Source organism: Solanum stenotomum, chromosome 7 (assembly GCF_019186545.1).
Source record: "Solanum stenotomum isolate F172 chromosome 7, ASM1918654v1, whole genome shotgun sequence".
NCBI lineage: Eukaryota > Viridiplantae > Streptophyta > Magnoliopsida > Solanales > Solanaceae > Solanum > Solanum stenotomum.
In genome coordinates, this window is record NC_064288.1 from 32491582 (window position 1) to 32512638 (window position 21057).

The 21057-nt window shown below is 36.7% G+C and overlaps 1 protein-coding gene and 1 pseudogene across 2 annotated transcripts in view; one reads left to right on the top strand and one right to left on the bottom strand.

The window, feature by feature from the left end:
* The window catches only part of LOC125870224 (uncharacterized), a 1100495-nt gene that overhangs the window by 11518 nt on the left and 1067920 nt on the right, over nucleotides 1-21057 (bottom strand). The window lies entirely within an intron of this gene.
* Nucleotides 1791-7131, top strand: LOC125869824 (uncharacterized; annotated as a pseudogene).

Here is a 21057-nt window from a genome sequence, read left to right on the forward strand (position 1 = left end):
AATTGTGTATGAGCTTATGATTCACTTAGAAAGTGAAGATCCTATGATGATTGTATAATTGTGGTATTGTTGTATGATCATTCTCCCCTACCCTTACACATGACTATGTATGATATGTTTATGACTATGATAGTATTGTTGTGTTGAATGGAAGGCTATTCTCATGAACACACTATTAATATGATGTGAAAGGTTTACTCACATGTTGATGATAATAAGGTTGAAAGGACATTCTCATCTAATGAATCTATGAGCTACTATGACACCATGTTGACTTAACTGCCTAGTGTATTCTTTCATGAATATGAACTTAAGTAAAAACTTAATATGATTTTTAAACGAAATTATGCTTAGCGACGAGTGGATATGAAAAATGAGACGGAAGCTTTTACATTAGAAAGTTCGGCTTCCCAATGTAAGTTATCTCATGAGATGGAAGCCTTTTACGTTAGAAAATCTGAGTTTCTAGTAGCAATCTCCTTATCCCATAACTATGTTCCCACATAGGTCTTTAGCTAGTGGATCCACCTAAAAGCTATTATGTTAGTTCTACCTTAGGCAAGAAGGACACCTCTTTTCAGTGTGGGGGTAAGACACTGAATTTCGTGTAGCTCACATGGTCTATGTTGGTTAAGGCTAAATTTCCCTATATGATAATAATATGAATTATGATAAGAACATGGACTTTAACTATTTAGTATGAGTGGGGGGATGGGACTCTATTTATGCATTGCACAAGTGGGCTTTAAGAGGGGTTGTGGTGAGGTTCTGTTATGCTATGAAGACTTATGAATTATGCATGTACAATGTGTATGGTTGTTAAGGTTAATTTTACTTGCTACAAGTTATGAATATGAATGTTTCCTTGTATATGAGTATTGGCTATGAATGAGGTTAAGGTATGATATGTATGATGTTGGTGACCCAAAAGTGGTACTTAGCATATGGTATGGTTATGGGATATTGCATTTGCATTGTACTACTATAGCTTGGGGGTTGCTTATGATATGGTTTGACTTATGTTTCTTCATAAATGCGCATGATGACTTTTAAACTTGATAAATGCATGGTTTCAACTAAATGTCCCTTTTATGCATGTTTTAAGGATTTTTATGCATGGCTTCCATACTTAGTACTTTTGTGCTAATCCATATTCTACATTTTCTTATAAGTGTAGGTTTCGGGCATTGAGTTGTATTTCCTTCATTTGAGCAAGACTTGGATTGGATCTCCCCAAGCTTGGTTAGTCCTCATTTTTGAGGACGGATTGTTCAATTTTAGTTCCTATCTTACATTTCTTTTAAAGACTATATTGTAAAGGGCTGCGACCCTTATTGACATTCTATTATAGTAGATGGTTCATTGAGATGGTGTCTATACTCCTACTTTTGATATTAATGAAAAGACTTCTATTGTTAAAGTTTTAAATTCCGCAGTATTTCTATTGCTTATGTTATGATTATGCTAAGGGCTTGTATAAGATCCCTTCAGGGTCAAGTACATTGTGTTACATATAGGGGTAACTCGGGGTCGTGACAAAATTGGCAATCAAAGCACAAGGTTTAGAATGATTCTACGATGATGTCTCATGAACCACGTCTAGTTGAGTCTTGTTCATGAGTGTGAAGCACGCCACACTTATGAATGAGAGGCTATAAGATGTTTAGGAACTTTCACTTCTTTCATTACTCTTTAGTCATGCCTTAGAGTTTTAAATCTATGAAGTCCTTTCGATAACCATTCTTTTGTGTCTATAGGATATGAATACAAGAAAGGCGAACGCAAGAAGGATGGAAGAAGAGATGGTGAATGAGAGAGTTCCTCCCCAAGGTCCTCAAGGTCGTCAAGTTCCTCAAGCTCCTATTGATGCAGGGGCTATGACAAATGTTGAAATAAGGTCGGCACCCCAAGTATTGATTCAAGTCGTGACGATTCAAGTCAATAGGGATGCTAGGACTCATGTAAACCCCAATGTGAGTACAACCGGTTCAAGGATAAGATATTTCACTAGAATGAATCCTCCCATGTTTTATGACTCCAAAGTGAAGGAGGACCCACAAGGGTTTGTTGATGAGGTGTTTAAAGTACCTGATGCTATGTGGGTGTCTTCCCAAGAGAAGGTGGAACTAGCCGCCTACCAATTGAAGGATGTGGCTCAAGTATGGTATGAGCAATGGAAATGTGAGAGACCCATAGGGGCGGGTCCGGTAGATTGGGAATTGTTCAAGTCGGTCTTCCTTGATAGGTTCTTTCCCCTAGAGTTGAGGAAATAAAAGATGCAATAGTTCATAAATCCTAGACAAGGGGGTTTGAGTGTGAAAGTGTATGGCCTTAAATTCACCCAATTGTCTATATATGCTCCAACCTTTGTAGCGGACTCTAAGACCAAGACGAACAAATTTGTTATGGGGGTATCTGACTTAGTAGTCAATGAATGTCGTTCGGCAATGCTTATCCCAAGTATGAATATTTCATGTCTTAAGGTTCATGCCGAACAAATTGAGGAACAAAAGCTTAAGCAAGTGAATAGGGAAGTAAAGAAGGCAAGGACCAATAATGGGAATCCTTCCAAAGGTAAATTTGAGAATCAAGGTAAACCAAGGTTCAAGAGAAGGTTCTCCAACCGAGGCTCCTCTAGTGATCCAAGGGTCAACAAATATAGGGTGTCTAACCCTAAGCCACAAGGAGGTAATAGTGGTGGTTCTTATGTGGATAGGTTAAATTGTGCAAAATATGGCAAAAAGCATGGTGGTAAGTGCCTAGTTGGCACCGATGGTTGCTTTAATTGTTGGAAGAGTGGTCATTTGATGAGGGATTTTCCCATGCTAAAGGTTAAAGGAAAAGAGGGAAAGCAAGTCCCTCCTAGTGGTTCAAATCCCAATGCTCCCAAGAAAAACAACTTTTATGCTCTTCAATCTAGAGGTGACCAAAAGAGCTCCCCGGATGTTGTGACCGGTATGTTACAAGTTTTCTCCATTGATTTTTACGCATTGTTAGACCTCGATGCCACTTTGTCTTTTGTTACACCTTTTGTGGCTATGAAATTTGAAATACTCCTCGATGTGTTAGAAGAACCTTTTTCGGTTTCTACCTCGGTTGGTGACTCGGTAGTGGCAAAAAGAGTCTATAGGAGTTGTCTTGTTTCTTTGTCTCATAAGGTCATTTTGGTTGATTTGATAGAATTAGACATGTTAGACTTTGATGTCAATTTGGGTATGGATTGGTTGCATGCTTGCTATGCTTCCATTGATTGTAGGACTCAGATAGTAAAGTTCCAATTTGCAAATGAGTCTACTCTAGTGTGGAAGGCAGGAAATTCTATTCCTAGAGGTCAATGTGTTTCTTGTCTCAAAGCTAAGAAAATGATCTCCAAGGGGTGTGTTTACCATATTGTTAGGGTGAAGGATGTTGAGTTCGAAACCCCTTCCTTAGAGTCGGTCCCCATGGTGATTGAGTTTTCGGAAGTCTTTCTCGATGACTTGCCCGACATTCCTCCCGAACGAGAAATAGACTTTGGCATTGATCTTTTGTCGGATATACAACCCATATCCATTTCTCCTAATCGAATGGCTACGATCAAATTGAAAGAGTTGAAGGAACAACTCAAGGATTTGTTAGACAAGGGCTTTATACAACCAAGCATCTCTCCATGGGGTGCTCCGGTATTGTTCGTGAGAAAGAAGGATGGGTCCCTTATAATGTGTATAGACTACCGCCAGTTGAACAAGGTGACAACAATAAGTATCCTTTTCCTAGAATAGACGATTTGTATGACCAATTCCAAGGAGCTAGTTACTTTTCAAAGATTGATCTATGTTTGGGCTATCACCAACTAAGGGTGAGAGGGGTTGACATTCCCAAAATGGCCTTCCAAACAAGATATAGTCACTATGAATTCCTAGTAATATCTTTTGGTTTAACCAACAGCCCGACAACATTCATGGATCTAATGAATAGGGTATTTACGCAATATCTTGATTAGTTTGTGATCGTTTTTATTGACGATATTTTGATATATTAAAGAAAAGATGGTGAACATATGAATCATTTGAAGATTGTATTGCAGGTCCTTAAAGACCACCAATTATATGCTAAGTTTAGTAAATGTGAGTTTTGGCTAAGGTCGGTTGACTTTCTTGGTCATATTGTGGCGGGCATGGGTATCGAGGTAGATCCTAAGAAGGCGAATGCGGTCAAGAGTTGGCCTAGACCTCTAACTCCTACCAATATTAGGAGCTTTTTGGGTTTGGCCGGTTATTATAGAAGGTTTGTTGAGGTTTTTTCCTCCATTGCTTCTCAGTTGACAGCCTTGACTCAAAAGAAGGTTAAATTTGTGTGGTCAGAGGCTTGTGAGAAAATCTTCCAAAAGTTGAAAGATAGGCTTACTTCAGCTCCGGTGTTGACCTTACCGGAGGGTACCGATAGGTTTGTAGTATATTGTGACGCTTCTGGAGTGGGTTTGGGATGTGTCCTTATACAACATGGTAAAGTGATTGCATATGCTTCAAGGCAACTCAAGATCCATGAAATGACTTATTCGACCCATGATCTTGAACTAGCGGAGGTAGTGTTTGCTTTGAAGATATGGAGACATTACCTTTATGGGGTCCATGTAGATGATTTCACCGATCACAAGAGTCTTCAATATGTGTTTACCCAAAAAGACTTGAATCTCCGACAAAGAAGGTGGTTAGAACTTTTAAAGGACTATGACATGAGTGTCCTTTACCACCCCGAAAAGGCTAATATAGTTGTGGAAGCCCTAAGTCTATTATCCATGGGTAGTGTGGCTCATGTAGAAGATGAAAAGAAGGAATTAGTTCAGGATGTGCATAGGTTGGCCCGATTGGGTGTCCAAGTAGTGGATTCAACCGAGGGTGGCATCATAGTGTATAATGGTTCCGAATCAGGGACGTGAAGTCCAAGCAAGACCGTGATGCCATATTAATGGAGTTGAAAGAATCGGTGCTCAACAAATCCGTTGAGCCCTTCTCCCAAGGGGGAGATGGGGTGCTTAGGTACCAAGGTCGATTATGTGTTCCGGATGTTGATGGCTTGAGAGAGTGAATTCTAGAAGAAGCTCATGGTTTGCGGTATTCTATTCATCCGGGAGCCACCAAGATGTACCGTGATCTACGGGAAGTCTATTGGTGGAATGGTATGAAGAAGGATATAGCGAGTTTTGTAGCCAAATGCCCGAATTGTGAACAAGTTAAGGTCGAACATGAAAGGCCGAGAGGCTTGTCCCAAAATATAGATATTTCTACTTGGAATTGGGAAGATGTGAATATGGATTTTATTGTGGGTTTGCCTTGTACTCGAAGGCAACATGATTCTATTTGGGTCATTGTTGATAGAATGACAAAATCCACCCACTTTATTCCCGTCAAGGTTTCCTTTTTGGTGGAAGATTATTCCAATTTGTATGTTAAGGAGATAGTGAAGTTACATGGGGTTCCGTTATCGATTATTTCAGATCGGGGTACTCAATTTACTTCACACTTTTTGAAGGCATTTCATAAAGGGATAGGTACCAATGTTAAGCTTAGTACCATTTTTTATCCTCAAACGGATGGTCAAGCGGAACGCACCATCCAAACCTTAGAGGACATATTGAGGGCATGTGCCATAGACTTCAAGGGTAACTGGGACGATAATCTACCATTGATAGAGTTTGCCTACAACAATAGTTACCATTCAAGTATCGCCATGGCTCCTTTTGAAGCATTGTATGGTAGGAGGTGTAGCTCTCTAATTGGTTGGTTTGAAGTAGGTGAAATTGCTCTAGTTGGTCCCGAACTAGTTTATGAGGCCATTGAAAAAGTTTGACTCATTAGAGAGAGGTTAAAGACGGCCCAAAGTCGGCAAAAGTCTTATGCCGATGTTAGAAGGAGAGATCTAGAATTCGAAGTTAGTGCTTGGGTCTACTTGAAAATCTCACCTATGAAGGGTATGATGAGGTTTGGTAAGAAGGGGAAGCTTAGTCCCCGGTGTTTGGGCTCATATCAAATCTTGCAATGTATTGGGATGGTTGCCTATGATGTAGACTTACCAAATGAATTGGCTTCGGTTCACCTGGTATTTCATGTTTCCATGCTTAAGAAGTGTTTTGGTGATCCGATATCCATCATTCCTATAGAGGGTTTGGGAGTTGATGAGAGTCTTTCTTATGAAGAAATTTCGATAAAGAATTTAGATCGGAAAGTTAAGAAGTTGAGAAATAAGGAAGTAACTTCTGTGAAAGTTTTATGGAGGAATCACTTAGTTAAGGGTGCTACATGGGAAGCCGAGGCCGATATGAAATCCCGTTATCCTCATCTTTTTCCTTCTACTTCTATTCAAGCTTAAAGTAAGTAGCTCCTCTTGAGTTTTGGTGTTTTGGAAGTCACGTATGTTGTATGATATTTTCCATGATTTCCTTATGTTATGCATATTCTTGGTGAAAATTCATGTTTAGTGTAAATTGAGCTTTCATAAATTATGTGTTTCTCATGTTGACTTGCATTTTAGTATGATGATGACATATATGACTTCATGAGATGATTTTGATGAACATTCTTAGTTATGCTTGTGATGAAATGGCATGTTGGCTCCCTAATGTTGTGTTGATCTTGCTTGAGTTGGAGAAGGTAGTTCCTCATATGATTATGTGAAATGATCAGTTTTGTGCATAATGGGTTTAGAATGTAGCTTCTACTTCCTTGTGAATGCATTTATTAAGTCTTGAGATAGAGTTGATGTTTCCTCCTTTGAATTGTGCATTATTTAGATGTTGCATGCCTAATAGAATGCTAGTCTTGAGTCTTTAATTCTGTAAGGTGTCTAAATCATCATTCGAGGATGAATGTTCCCAAGGGGAAGATAATGTAACACTCAAAATAATGGTAGGTTAAACTAGAGCCTAAACGTGAAGGTTAAAACTCATAAAATGACTCCATGTAGATTAGAAGACCTTCTAGAGTTGAAATGAGGGTTACAAGGGTCAAGGCAAAGGGGCAAGTGCCAAGGCAAAGGGGCCAAGCCAAGGCTGCCCCCAACTTCGAGCACACTACCCCACCTTCACGAGTGGGACCACAGATCGTGGTCCACTCCACGGCTCATGAACCTTCCTTGGCCTGGAAAATTGGCTAACAAAAATCCTAACCATTGCCTCAACTTCACGAAAGGGACCACAACTCATGGTCTTGACCACGGTTCGTGGAGCCCTTCGTGAAGATGACTTAGGCATGGTGACTTGGTGGCACGAAGTAGCCTAGCTACTGCCTCACCCTTCACGAGTGTGACCATGGATCGTGGTCATCACCACGACTCATGAAGGGGCTCGTGAAGCTGTCTTAGGCGAAGGAGCCTTGTGCTCCAAAATCTTCGCCACTGCCTCACCTTCAAGAGCAGGACCACGGGTCGTGGTCCACACCACGGCTTGTGAGGTGGCTCGTGGTCCCTGACGTGGTGACTTCAATGAAGGTTAGTTAAGTCCTTTTATTTTTAGTCCAATTAAAGTGGGGTTGTTTTGGTTAATTTTTGGGGTACTATATACATTGTTTTTAAGTCAAAATCCTTGAGTCGAAGTTATTATTCACAAACACCCAAATCAAATCAAAAACTTCCTCTTCTCTCAATACTTCTCTCTCTAAACACAAAGAAGAAGAAAGGAGTAATTGGAGCTAGGGTTTGTGGATTGCAAAGGTTCTTCCTCAAATTTCTTGGAGATTTCTAATCAAGGTATGTTTGCTTTTCATCTATGGGTAGTCTCCACCAATAGAGTCCCCTCAAAAGTTGATTTTCAAGATTCTAATTTCCCCCAAACCTAGGTTTTCAATCTATGTCATGGGTCTTCTTCCAAAAACATTTTCAATTATTTATTTATGGTTTATTATGGTTTGTTATGATGAATCATGGTTGGATTGATGAAGTATTGTTGAATTATGATAAAATCTCTCCATGGACCCATGATTCCCCCATATTGATGAATTATGAATTGATGATCTGGGTTGGTTAATATTAGAAGTATGTCAATTGATTGTGTTTATGGTGAATTAGTTATTGAATCATGAAATCCCTCCTATATCATGTAGTAATTGTATAAGTTTGGGTTGGTTGTGATTCATGGCCCTTGTAGGGCAAAAGTATGAGGGTTTGTACATCTTTTATGAGAATTGTGTGTTAGCTTATGATTCACTTAGAAAGTGAAGATCCTATGATGATTGTGTGATTGTGGTTTTGTTGTAAGATCATTCTCCCCTACCCTTACACATGACTTTGTATGTTATGTTTATGACTATGATGGTATTGTTGTGTTGAATGGAAGTCTATTCTCATGAACATACTATGAATATGATGTGAAAGGTTTACTCACATGTTGATGATTCTAAGGTTGAAAGGACATTCTCACCTAATGAATCCATGAGCTACTATTATACCATGTTGACTTGAGTGCCTAGTGCATTCTTTTATGAACATGGACTTAAGTAAAGACTTAATAAGATTTTTAAAGGGAATTATGCTTAGCACCAAGTGGATATGAAAAATGAGATGGAAGCTTTTACATTAGAATGTTTGGCTTCCCGATGCAAGTTATCTCATGAGATGGAAACGTTAGAAAGTCTGGGTTTCTAGTAGCAATCTCCTTATCCCATAACTATGTGCCCACATAGGTCTTTAGCTAGTGGATCCACCTAAAAGCTATTATGTTATATCTACCTTAGGCAAGAAGGACACCTCTTTTCAGTGTGGGGGTAAGACACCGAATTCCCTGTAGCTCACATGGTCTATGTCTGTTAAGGCTAAATTTCCCAATATGATACGAATATTAATTATGATAAGAACATGGACTTTAACTATGACTTCACAAGAGATACTACTTAGTATGAGTGGCGGTATGAGACTCCATTTATGCATTGCACAAGTGGGCTTTAAGAGGGGTTGTGGTGAGGTTCTCTTATGCTATGAAGACTTGTCAATTATGCATGTACGATATGTATGGTTGTTAAGGTTGATTTTAGTTTCTACAAGTTATGAATATGAATGTTTCCTTGGATATGAGTATTGTCTATGAATGAGGTTAAGGTGTGATATGTATGATGTTGGGGACCTAAAAGTGGTACTTAGCATTTGGTAGGGTTATGGGATCTTGCATTTGCATTGCACTAGTATAGCTTTGGGGTTGCTTATGATATGGTTTTACTTATGTTTCTTAATAAATGTGCATGATGACTTTTAAACTTGATAAATGCATGGTTTCAACTAAATATCCCTTTTATGCATGTTTTAAGGATTTTTATGCATGGCTTCCATACTTAGTACTTTTGTGCTAACCTATATTCTACATTTTCTTATAAATGTAGGTTCCGGGCATTGAGTTGTATTTCCTTCATTTGAGCAAGGCTTGGATTGGCTCTCCCCAAGCTTGGTGAGTCCTCAATTTCGAGGACAGATCGTTCATTTTTAGTTCCTATCTTACATTTATATTAAAGACTATTTTATAAAGGGTTGCGACCCTTATTGACATTCTATTGTAGTAGATGGTTCATTGAGATGGTGTCTAGACTCCTACTTTTGATATTAATGAAAAGACTTCTATTGTAAAAGTTTTAAATTCCGCATCATTTCTATTGCTTATGTTATGATTATGCTAAGGGTTTGTATAAGACCTGTTCGGGGTCGAGTACGCCGTGTTACATCTAAGGGGTAACCCCGGATCGTGACAGAAATGGATGGCACCGAATGGCCAAAACCGATCAACTTAGATGTTGTCAAGAGATATTATGCGTAAAGGCTCAGTTTGTATTTCTGTCATTTCCTTGTAATTGTTTTATTTACTTGTAATCTCTTTGTTTAGAATTTATCCGTTTGTAATGAACTACGTTTGACCTGAATTCTCAAGAATGAGATACGTAGGCGGCCTATGTCGGCCTCGGTCACCCCCTTCTATCCCTTTACTTTTTCTTCTTTTGTACCTGAACTACGTTCGACCTGAATTTTCAAGAATGAGATATGTAGGCAGCTTATGTCGGCCTCGGTCGTTTCCTTATCAAAATTTCCTATTTCTGTTAATAGTTGAGGGGTAACTATGTTTGACCTGAATCCTGCCTCAACGGGATACGTAGATGCCACAATGGTTCAGTCATATCTTCCGTAAGATTTCTGTTTTTCATTTACAATAGAAATTGGGACATAATTTTTTAGAGGGACTCAAAAATTCTCAAGAAGAAGATCTCTCCAACAAGTCAGGACTGAAGTTATTTTGAGATTTGCAACTAGGACATAATTTTTGAGAAGATCTCAAAGATTTCGTGATTTGCTCACCCACAGTTCAAGATACACCAAAACAGTTAACTAGGACAAAATTTCTTTAGGATGACCTCAAAAATTTCGATAGGATTCATCGGCGCTGTAGAACAACTTTGAATACTTCCCATCAAATAATTTGATAAACTACGAGGCATGAACTTCAAAGACGTTCGCTAAAGATTGACGTGACATGACACTTGGCAGTGACCTTTTCCAAATATTACTTTTTGAAAACCTATTTTTCTTAAAACTTTTCTTTCGTGTTTCAATTATTTTGCATAATTTTTTTTGTCTTATCTATCAAGAAGCAGGAGTTCAGAGAAATCAACCGGAGATAGCCAGACAAGGAGCATACTACAAAAGGAATTGACACAGATCAGCTCACTTTAAACTAACAATTTTTCTGTAGATATAGGAAAATGTTTAATGCTTCTTATGCCAAAAAATTGGGAATATGAGTAGCATTATTTCATCCAAATTATTAACAAGGCGAGGTCCACGATGAACATTACAACTATGTTCAGAGATGGAACAAATAAAAATCCCGAAGAAAGCAATTTTACTGTTTTCCATCAACTAAAGATACATGGAGGACGTTATCTGCATCATACTATCAGACATGATAATATTACTACCCTAAGAGTCATTTATATTGTATCGTCGAATGAGATGATACCACTACTCTAATGGTCATTTTTATTTGTATCGTCGATTGAGACGATACCACCACCCAGAAGATCACCTATTTTGCTCAGTTAAGCATTATCTTCATTCGGTACCAGGGATGCATCATCAAAAGATTCATACATCGCAAGAGAAAGGAGTCATGCAGCACAAGAGACACAGTCATGCATCGCAAGAGAAAGAAGTCAAACATCCCAAGAGAAAGGAGTCATGCATCGCAAGAGAAAGAGTCATGCATCATAGAGAAAAGAGTCATGCATCGCATGAGAAGGAAGCCATGCATCACAAGAGAAAGAGTCATGCATCGCAATAGAAAGAGTAATGCATTGCAAAAGAAAAGAGTCATGCATCGCAAGAAAAGGAAGTCATGCATCACAAGATAAAGAGTCATGCATCACAAATGAAAGAAGTCATGCATCGCAAGAGAAAGAACTCACGCATTGCAAGAGAAAGGAGTCATGCATCACAAGAGAAGGAAGTCATGCATCGCAAGAGAAAGATTCAAGCATCGAATAGAAGAAGTCATGCATTGCAAGAGGAAGATTCATGCATCACAAGAAAATCAACGTCGGCTACATCATTTTCATTCGCAAGAACAATATCAAGAGAACCATCAACAACGACGTCAATAGAACTATCAACATATTACATCAGCCTATTTTATTACTTCGACATCAAAAGAGTACATTGAAGATTATGTTGCAAATATGAGACACAAGCTTTATTTGCTTTACGTCAAACCCAATGAAGCTGACGTCAAATGTTCAAGGAGAAACATCAAGTGTCAACACAATAAAAGACACTATCTCCCCATTTGAATTGCATTTTTATGCTAATGAGTTTTATTTCAGTCTTGTCGAGAGCATCCGAGAGGATGAATTCTCAAAAAGGATGCAACACAATGTAGAACTTTTTCTTAGCAGTGAACTGGGACATAGTTCGAAGAGGAGTACCAAACTCTTAGGACGCGAGCTGAGGAGCGACTTCCACTATAATCAAACCACACCCCTATCAGAAGGCATGTGGGTTTTACTTTGGGTTTATCGATTTCAGTTTTGCATATGGAAATTATGATTTTCATCGAGAGCAATTTCTAATCCAAGGGACAATGTGCTAAGAGCTTTGAAAATTATGTCCGTGCAAATCCTTAATTATGGGTGTGAAACATGCCACATTCATTGCTAATTGCAAGCCTCCTTTTCATACTCGACTTACTTTGTCGCTTTTCCAGAACCAAATGTTATCTTGCATAATATATTTCCTTTACAACCGATTGAGTTAAACTACAAGAAGCCTAATTCCCTAAGTTGAGGGATATGTAGGCAGGATCAGTGTTGAAAACTCAGTTGTATTCCGACATTCACTCTTAAATCTATTCCGGTGCCTTCATAATTCGATTTCGGGATGACTTTTGAGTTCTTTCAAAATCGTGCGTGAAATCAAACATATCGAACTACAAGTGGCTTGAATTCTCATATAGTCTGAGATATGTAGGAAACCCACTTTCGGGGTTCGGCCACAATTCCTAAAGTCCGTACTAAATCCCTTTTCCAAAGGATGGAGATGTGGTCGATCAAAATTGAATTCGTCAATTTCATTTTCCTCGGATTTCTTTCATCAATCCAAGTCAAACGAGGGACAATTGTTGACACCCAATTTTGACCCTCCCCGATAATAATTAATTTCTGAGTTTCTTGATTTTCAAACGATTTGGAATAATTAGTTTTGTAAAATTCAAATAGTTTCTAGTTTATTTTAGGTAACTTCCGTCGATTTTTATAGTGTTTTGAATAATAAATATAATTCATATAGTTATATATGTAATTAGTTTATTTTAAAATATTTGAAAACATATAAAAATATTTTGTTGTATTAATTTAGTTTAGTTTAAATCATAATTGCAATTTTGAATTAATTAGTTTGTATTTAAATTAATTATTTTTAATTAAGTTAATTATTTTATTTCGTTAAGATTAAGAAGCTCATTAATTGATACTAATTCATCTTGTTTTGTTGTTAGCCGAATTCGCCAATTTAATTCAATTTGGCTAATATTTCAACTTAAATCGGTTACAATTGTAATTCAATAGTTATTTTGTCATTGCAAATATAGTCATTCCCTATATTAGCCTTCAAGTCTTTAAGACCTAGAGATTGGATCTTTTAATCAGCCCAAGTAACACTTTCAACAACCCAGCCCACATTTTCCCATTCTAATTCCAATTTTCCTGCCGACCTAGTGAACCAAATTCTCAACGTTCCAATTCAATCCAACAACCCAATCTATTTGACCCAGCCCAATCCCTGCTCAAAAGAGAACCATGAACATCATCAGTATAGCAGCGATCAAACAATAAGAGAAACCTAGAAATGACGTGAATAACAGAGGATACCACGTGACATTAACAACAACTCAAAGCAACAACACACGCAACAACGCGTGAATGACCCCAAGCGACCTCTACGCACCCATCTTCCTCACATGACAAAAACTGGCGACATCAAACGCCTCTCCATCATTGAATACACATCATCAACGAACGATTACAGCTAAACGACAACAGGAATGAATACATACAGAGCAATTTTAGACTATATCAATACACGACTTCAAGTAGACGGAAAGCAAATAGCCTTTCCGCATCATCTCCATCGCCATTTCATTCATACAGTAGGGCAGAGCAGCCTGTAATTTTTGTCCTTGTAGCCAGGATTTGCGTCCTTCGCTTGCGTAGATGGGCGCCACGTCGAGCTTCAAGGAAAAAGTGTCCATCAAGACCTCCCACGTCCATTCTAATTTTTTAGATTTTGGCTGGAAATTTGAATTTCTTCGTAGAAACAACAACTTTTCCTCTTCCTTAGGAAGGAATTTCAAATTTGAGTTGAATTTGGATTTACGATTTTGCCCCAAGCTTCTCCAAATATTCACTCATCTTTTCCCATCAGTGAACCCTAGAATCTCCTTCTACAAATACCTAATCTTTCTCCATTGTTAAAGGTTGGATTTTTGAGCAAAAAAAAATATGCCTAGAGAACTCAAGCAAAAAATAGTAAAAATATGTACGAAACACATTCGAAACATATAAGAGACGAGTGCGATCATAGTGTGGTTTCCTTGCTCGTACATAGGTGTTCTTGTAATATCATTTTGCTGGTGGAATCATTTCTTCGCTAGCTCATTTTGCTCAGTTCACTGCCCCCATAAAGGTACATTTTCTTTTATCTTCGTTCGTTTTACTCTAGTTGACATTTCTCTTGAGAGATAAAGTTCTCTGTTGATTCTTTTCTCTTTTTCATGAATGTTTTTTTTATTCTTTGGGTTTCTTACCGATGTTTAGTGACGGACTGTTGGTTTCGAGTTAAGTGTGCCTTAGTTGTTTGAAGCATAAACAATATTTCTTGTATTTGTTGTTGTTTTGCTTGTGAGTGTTAGGCAGAATCTTAACAACTGGTTGATATGGAGGTTATATGTTGTATCATTTATAGTTGGCTGGCTGTAGTTGTCGTTTAGCATCTATTCAACTGTTATGTATTGGTTTTCCTATGTATTTGTCCATGCTTAAAGTTGCTAGCAGATCATATAGTCGAGTCCTATTTCATCTTTGTCTTTGTCTAAATCTAGTCATGTTTCTTTAATTTGTTTGAAGATCATTTTTCTCCCTGTTCGGAATCCTGAAGGGTTGAACATGTTGAAGATTTTATTTTCTTACTAGTCTTATTATTTCTTGTCCTCTTTGATTTGATGTCAAGCTGATCGTAGTCTTAGCAAATTTGTTTTGAATATTTGATCTTCTTTGTAAAAAATAAAGCATGTTCCTCCCTCTTTTCCCCATTTTAATGAAGTTGTAAAGATGTTGAAGTTCTTTTCTCGTTCATGTCCATGTGTTCCTGCCTTACTTTATTAATGTCGTCTTGGCAATTCGTGTTTGTGAAGCTTTTATTTTCATTTTTAGTATCACATTAGTTGTTTGCTATTCTGCTTAACTGTATGAGGGCATAAGGTGTTCATCATTATCTCATTATTTGGAGTTCATTGTTGGTTAAGAAAGAAAAGGTTGTTATGTGGATTCCTTTGTAATGATGAGCTAAATGTTTGTTTATCGTGGACTGTTTCTAGGATTTTGGTGTTTTCTTAGCCTCACATGTTCCATTTTGGAGTTTAGTCATATTGATTTATGTGATAAGAAGCATGTTTTGACCCGTTTATTTTCTGTTACTTGCTATCACTAGCATATTTTTGCTCTTTTAAAATGTTTGTTGTTGAATTATTGTGGACTTACTGTTGTATATAGTATTTGCATGATTTTTCATTCTGCTCAATACTTCTTATGACTTAGTACTTATGTATTTTATTTGTTATGTTGCATGTGAAATCTGCCAGAGTTCATCATAAACTCCTATTTCCTCCTCCCGCATTTTGAGAGAGCCATAAAGGCTCAATTTTCTTCTATCGAGTCACCCAACCGTAAAATTGAAGAACAGGCTCCCCAAAAATTGACGAACAGGAATTGGAGCTGATACGGGGTTGTATACACCTAGTGTATACGATATTGAGAAATGGGCCCAAATGCCTCTAAATTTCAATTCTTCTATTTTGTCACTTTTGAGCCTAAGCACATCCTTATTTATTACTATAATGTTAGAATTTAGGACATGTGGAAGAATTGGGCCTAAGTCCCAAAGGAGAAACATTGCTTTATGTTTGAATAAGACAAGTACAGATGACTTGAACGGGCCAAAGGCCCAAAATGAAAAATAGGCCCAAGTGTTGGCCCAGGCGGACAGATCCAGACTTGGGCCCAAATCTTCTTTCCCTATCTACTTAATTGTCATTATGTGTTTATTTGTTAAAGTTAATCTTAAGGTTTCAAAAATTCAACTCCTCAAAAGAAAACCATTTTGAATTAACTATTTAAAATTAAGTAGTTTTTTTTATTGATTCAAGTATTTGTATTTTTTAAAATATGTTTAGCCAAATAATTAATTATCAGATAATTGCGTGTTAGCGGGTATTTTGGGTGCTTTCAAACCCTTCCCGAAATGCTAATATGAATCCTGAACCCCCTTTTAATATTTTCATTAAATTTTTGTTTTAATCTTTTGAAAAAAAATAGTTTCTTAATTTTACTTTAAAAATTAAGTGGCGACTCTAAAACCCATCTATATTTTTAATATAAAACTGAATGACGACTTTGCTGGAGATAATTGTGCTTTGATATTTTAATATATGTACTTTTGTTACACTTGAAAATATTCTTTTGCATTCCCAGATTCATTGTTTCATGTGCATTTTGTGGTGAGCTTTTGAATTAAATTCAATTGTGTTGCTTTATTGATCTAGAACTTGGCCCAAATGTTTGTTGAGGTGAAATCCTGAGTGATGTTTGATTTGAAAAATGATTGTAGGCTTTCTTTGACCTGTTTGAGCCTTTAAAAGCCTACCAAATGACATCAACCCTTAGTACGTCCCCACTTTGAGTCTTAAGCCTTATCTTTGGATAACCACATCTTAACCTATACCCTTTTGAGTGCTTATACGCACTATCCCTCTTTTGGCCTGACTTTTATGAGCGCACTAAAGGCGTCGCAAGTTACAAAAGAAGATTCAAAGTTCAAATTTCTCAAAGACAAAAGTTATCAAAGTCCATAAAAGTCAAGAATACAAAAATGACTTAAAAAAAAAAGGAAAGAACTGAAAATTCCCCATAAGTTCAAGCAAGTAGAATTTCAACAAAACAAGAAAAACACTCCAAACAATCAAGAGAAACTTCAAAAGATAAAGAGAAAGGGGAAAAGCTCAGACAAGCAAGCTCCAAAAGATGTCAAAAAGTACAAAAGAAAAGGGACAACAAAGAGGATCAAATGCTAAAAGCGTAACCAATGTTGAAAGCATCAATTTAGTGCAATGCTCAAGAAAGGAATAAGTCACTTTTATCCCAAATGACTACCCTACCCGTCCCTAAGCCTACATTACATGTCATTGACAATCCCTACATGATTTCAGTTCAAATGTTCTCACATTAGTGGAGGTTTACATGAAGGCCAAGCCTATGGTATCACAATTGCATGTGATGAACATTTTTTTTTGAGTGTGAGTGTGCTTTTCCAGATGTTCCCAAATTAAAATACTTTAAATGTATGCAAATTGGGACTTTCTTCATAGTGAGGGCACTTGAAACATGATTTTAGGTCTAGTTCAAAACCTTTGTTTGTAGAAAGATGGACAAATCTTATCGTTACTTGAGTACATTTGAGGTACCACTTGAATCCATAAGAATTACCTCGAAGTCAATCTCAGTTGAAATATAAAGAATTGTGAGAAATTTTTGTACAAAACTTTTTGTTGGTGCTAACCAAGTTAAAATATGTTTCATTGTTACATTATACGGGGAACTCATAATTATGCTTCTTCATTCAAGTTATAATATGTTGGAACTACGTTTGACCTGATTCCTGCTTCAACGGGATACGTAGGCGCCATAATGGCTCAACCATGTTCCTCGTAAGCTTTCCATTATTTCAAAGCGAAAACTGGGGCAAAATTTTTGAGGAGGTATCCAAAATATTTACAAAGGAGATAGTTGTTACTAGATTGAATGCCGGAGGTTGCTAAAGCTGAAACAGGGAAATTGTTTTAAGGAATGCCCTAAAAAATATCATCAAGGTTGTACTCTAACATCAGATTTATGGGAGCATTGCTCCGAGTTGGTTTGTACTTTTGCATTAGTTTTTTTGTACATGATCTTATATTCATATCTTTGATTTTATTTTCTTACATTCCATTAAAAAGGATGATTTTATTTGACATTTTTAAGTTTAGGTTGTCCGCCCTTCAATGTTACTCATTGGTTTTTGGTTATTTTTTCTTTAAATAATAATTTTTTTTCTTTGTTATATTTGGATTGCCCACCCTTCAATGTGGCTCATTGGATTTTTATTCCGTTTATTTTTCTGTTAAAAAAATCATTTATTATTCAAAAAATATTTTTTATGTCATATCTAAACGAACTACGCGAACTTGATTCTCATCAATGAGATACGTAGGCAACCATTCTAGGGTTCGGTAGTCTTTATTCAAAAGATTTTTTATTTTTTATTCTTTTAATGTTTATATTTTTCAAATCATTTTTTGATTTGGTTGGTGCCAACACAGTTCAAGTGTGCATGTGAAAAATAATTTGTACAACAAAGAAGATTGACTTTTTGTTAAACCATAGATTCTTTTGGTACCTTTCGTTCATACTTTTGTTACACTTGAAAATATTCTCTTGTATACATTCAAGGTAAGAACAAAACCAGATTCATTGTTTCATATGCATTGTGTGGTGAGCTTTTGAATTAAATTCAATTGTGTTACTTTGTTGATCTAGAACTTGGTCTAAATGTTTGTTGAGGTGAAATTATGAGTAATGTTTGATTTGAAAAATGATCGTAGACCTTCATTGATCCATTTGAGACTTTCAAAGCATACCAAATGATATTAATCCTTAGTGTGTCCCACTTTGAGCCTTAAGCCTTTTCTTTGGACAACCACATTTTAGCCTACACCCTTTCTGAGTGCTTACACGCATTATCCCCCTTTTGGCCTGACTTTCTTTAGCGCACTGAAGATGTGCAAGTTACAAAAGAAGATTCAAAGGTAAAAGACAAAAGTTATCAAGGTCCCTGAAAGTCAAGAATACAAAAATGACTTCAAACAAAGAAGAAAAAGTTCAAAATCCCCACAAGTTCAAGCAAGCAAATTTCAACAAAAGAAGAAAAACACTCCAAACCAAAAGAAGAAAGTTCAAAAGATGATGAGAAGGGGAAAAATTCAGACAAGCAAATCTTCAAAAGAAGTTACAAAGTACAAAAGGAAGGGACAACAAAGAGGATCAAACGCTAAAAGCATAACAAATGTTGAAAGCATCAATCTAGTGCAATGTTCAAGAATGAAATAAGTCACTTTTATCCCAAATGACTATCCTACCCGTCCCTAAGCCTACATTACAAGCTATTAACAAGCCCTACATGATTCCAGTTCAAATGTTTTAACATTAGTGGAGATTCACATGAAGAACAAGCCTATGGTAGCACAACTGCATGTGTTGAACATTTTTCCTGAGTGTGAGTGTGCTTTTCCAAATGTTCCCAAATCAAAATACTTTAAATGTTTCCAAATTGGGACTTTCTTTGTAGTGAGGGCACTTGAAACATGATTTTAGGTCTAGTTCAAAGAATGTGTTTGTAGCAAGATGGACAAATCTTGTCGTTACTTGAGTATATTTGAGGTACCACTTGAATCCACAGAAATTACCTCGAAATCAATTTAAGTTGAAAGAGAAAGAATTGTGAGAAATTTTTGTACAATACTATTGTTGACGCTAACCAAGTTAAAATATGTTTCATTGTTTATAAAATAAAAACGAATTCAAACCCACTTTTCAATATTTGTCCATAGCAACTTTGTGGACAGTTTCATTGTTAATATCATTCTGAACCAACTTTGTGGACCATTTCATTGTTGATACTTGTCCAAAATAACTTTGTGGAGCATTTCATAGTTAAATTTGTATTTTTGGATCGTCATAACCTTTAAAATGATATTTTATAATTTGGGTCGTCATACCCTTCAAAATGATATTTTCTTAAATTTGGGTAGTCATACTCTTTAAAATGACATCTTTTTAAATTTAGGTCGTCATACCTTTCAAAATGACATTTAAAAAAAAATTAATTTGTCATCTCAAATAAAATGATGCTTTTTAAAATTGGTTTGTCATGTCGTTCAATATGACACTTTTTATTTTGTTATTCCATTTCAAATTAACATTTTTCATTTTTTTTATTGCATGATCTTATTAAGTTTGAATTGTTGCATTGGTTAATACCTTGTTCATATGAGGCCATGTTTGCATAATTTATGTTGTATTTATGTTATATTTGTTACTAACAATGCTATTGCAGATTTTGTGATACACCATTCATATTAAGTTCAAGATTGGGTTGTCATCTCCTTTCAAATGGCAACACTAAGTTCAAGTTGGGTCGTCCGCCTTTCAAAGAGACACGTTAGGTTGTCACCTCGTTCAAGTGACATATTATATTCAAATGTGGTCATCCTCCTTTCAAAGAGACACATGGGTTGTCACCTCGTTCAAAGTGACATGTTATGTTCAAGTTGGTTTGTCCGCCTTCCAAAGAGACACGTTGGGTTGTCACCTCGTTCAAAGTGACATGTTATGTTATAGTTGGGTCGTCCGCCTTTCAAAGAGACATGTTGGGTTGTCACCTTGTTCAAAGTGACATGTTATATTCAAGTTGGGTCGTCCACCTGTAACGACTCAGAAAAATGATAGGTTAAGCAAGAGCCTATGACTTTGTGTTGACTTTATAATGAGGTTCTATGAGGGTTTTTTTTTTGTAATGTCATTTTAATTGTGTAACATCCGACGATTTAAAATGAATATGAAGAAGCTTGAAATTGGAAGTAGTCACTTTTGGAAAAAAAGTTCTGAATCTGGAAATTTGGTTAAGTGTGGGAAATCAGTGAGTTTTTGGCCAACTTTGAGCAGTCATAACTCCTAGCTCAGGATGATCCAGAAGTAGTTCCAGTTATGTTTGGAAAGCCCTTGGAACGATCTTTCCAACGCCACCGAGTTTGCTCGATTCCGAGTTCGTATGAGTGAGTTATGCCCTTTGAAATTTGGGCAGTTGGCAAGGAGTCCGTCCGGAAATTTAAGGGCATTTTGATCATTTCACAAATCTTTTCTTTTGAGGTTATATTATTGTGTTAGGCTGATTGTGGATCATTTTTGTTCCATTTTAAAAGAGTAAGAGTTAGGGTTCTTGAGTGAAGAAGAGAAGAAGAGAGGAAGAAGAAGAAGAAGAAGTTGGAGCTAGGGTTGAAGATTTTGAGTTCTTTCTTCTTCAATTTTTCGTGGGCTTTCAACTTAGAGGTATGGTGACCCTTGATCCTTGATGAATCTTTCTTTCAAGGAGTCCAATCAAAAGGGTTTCAAAAGTGTTTCAAAGAACAAAAATCTCAAATTCTAATCTAAGCATGGGTTCATTGGCAAAACGTTTTCTAAGCCATTATATTGA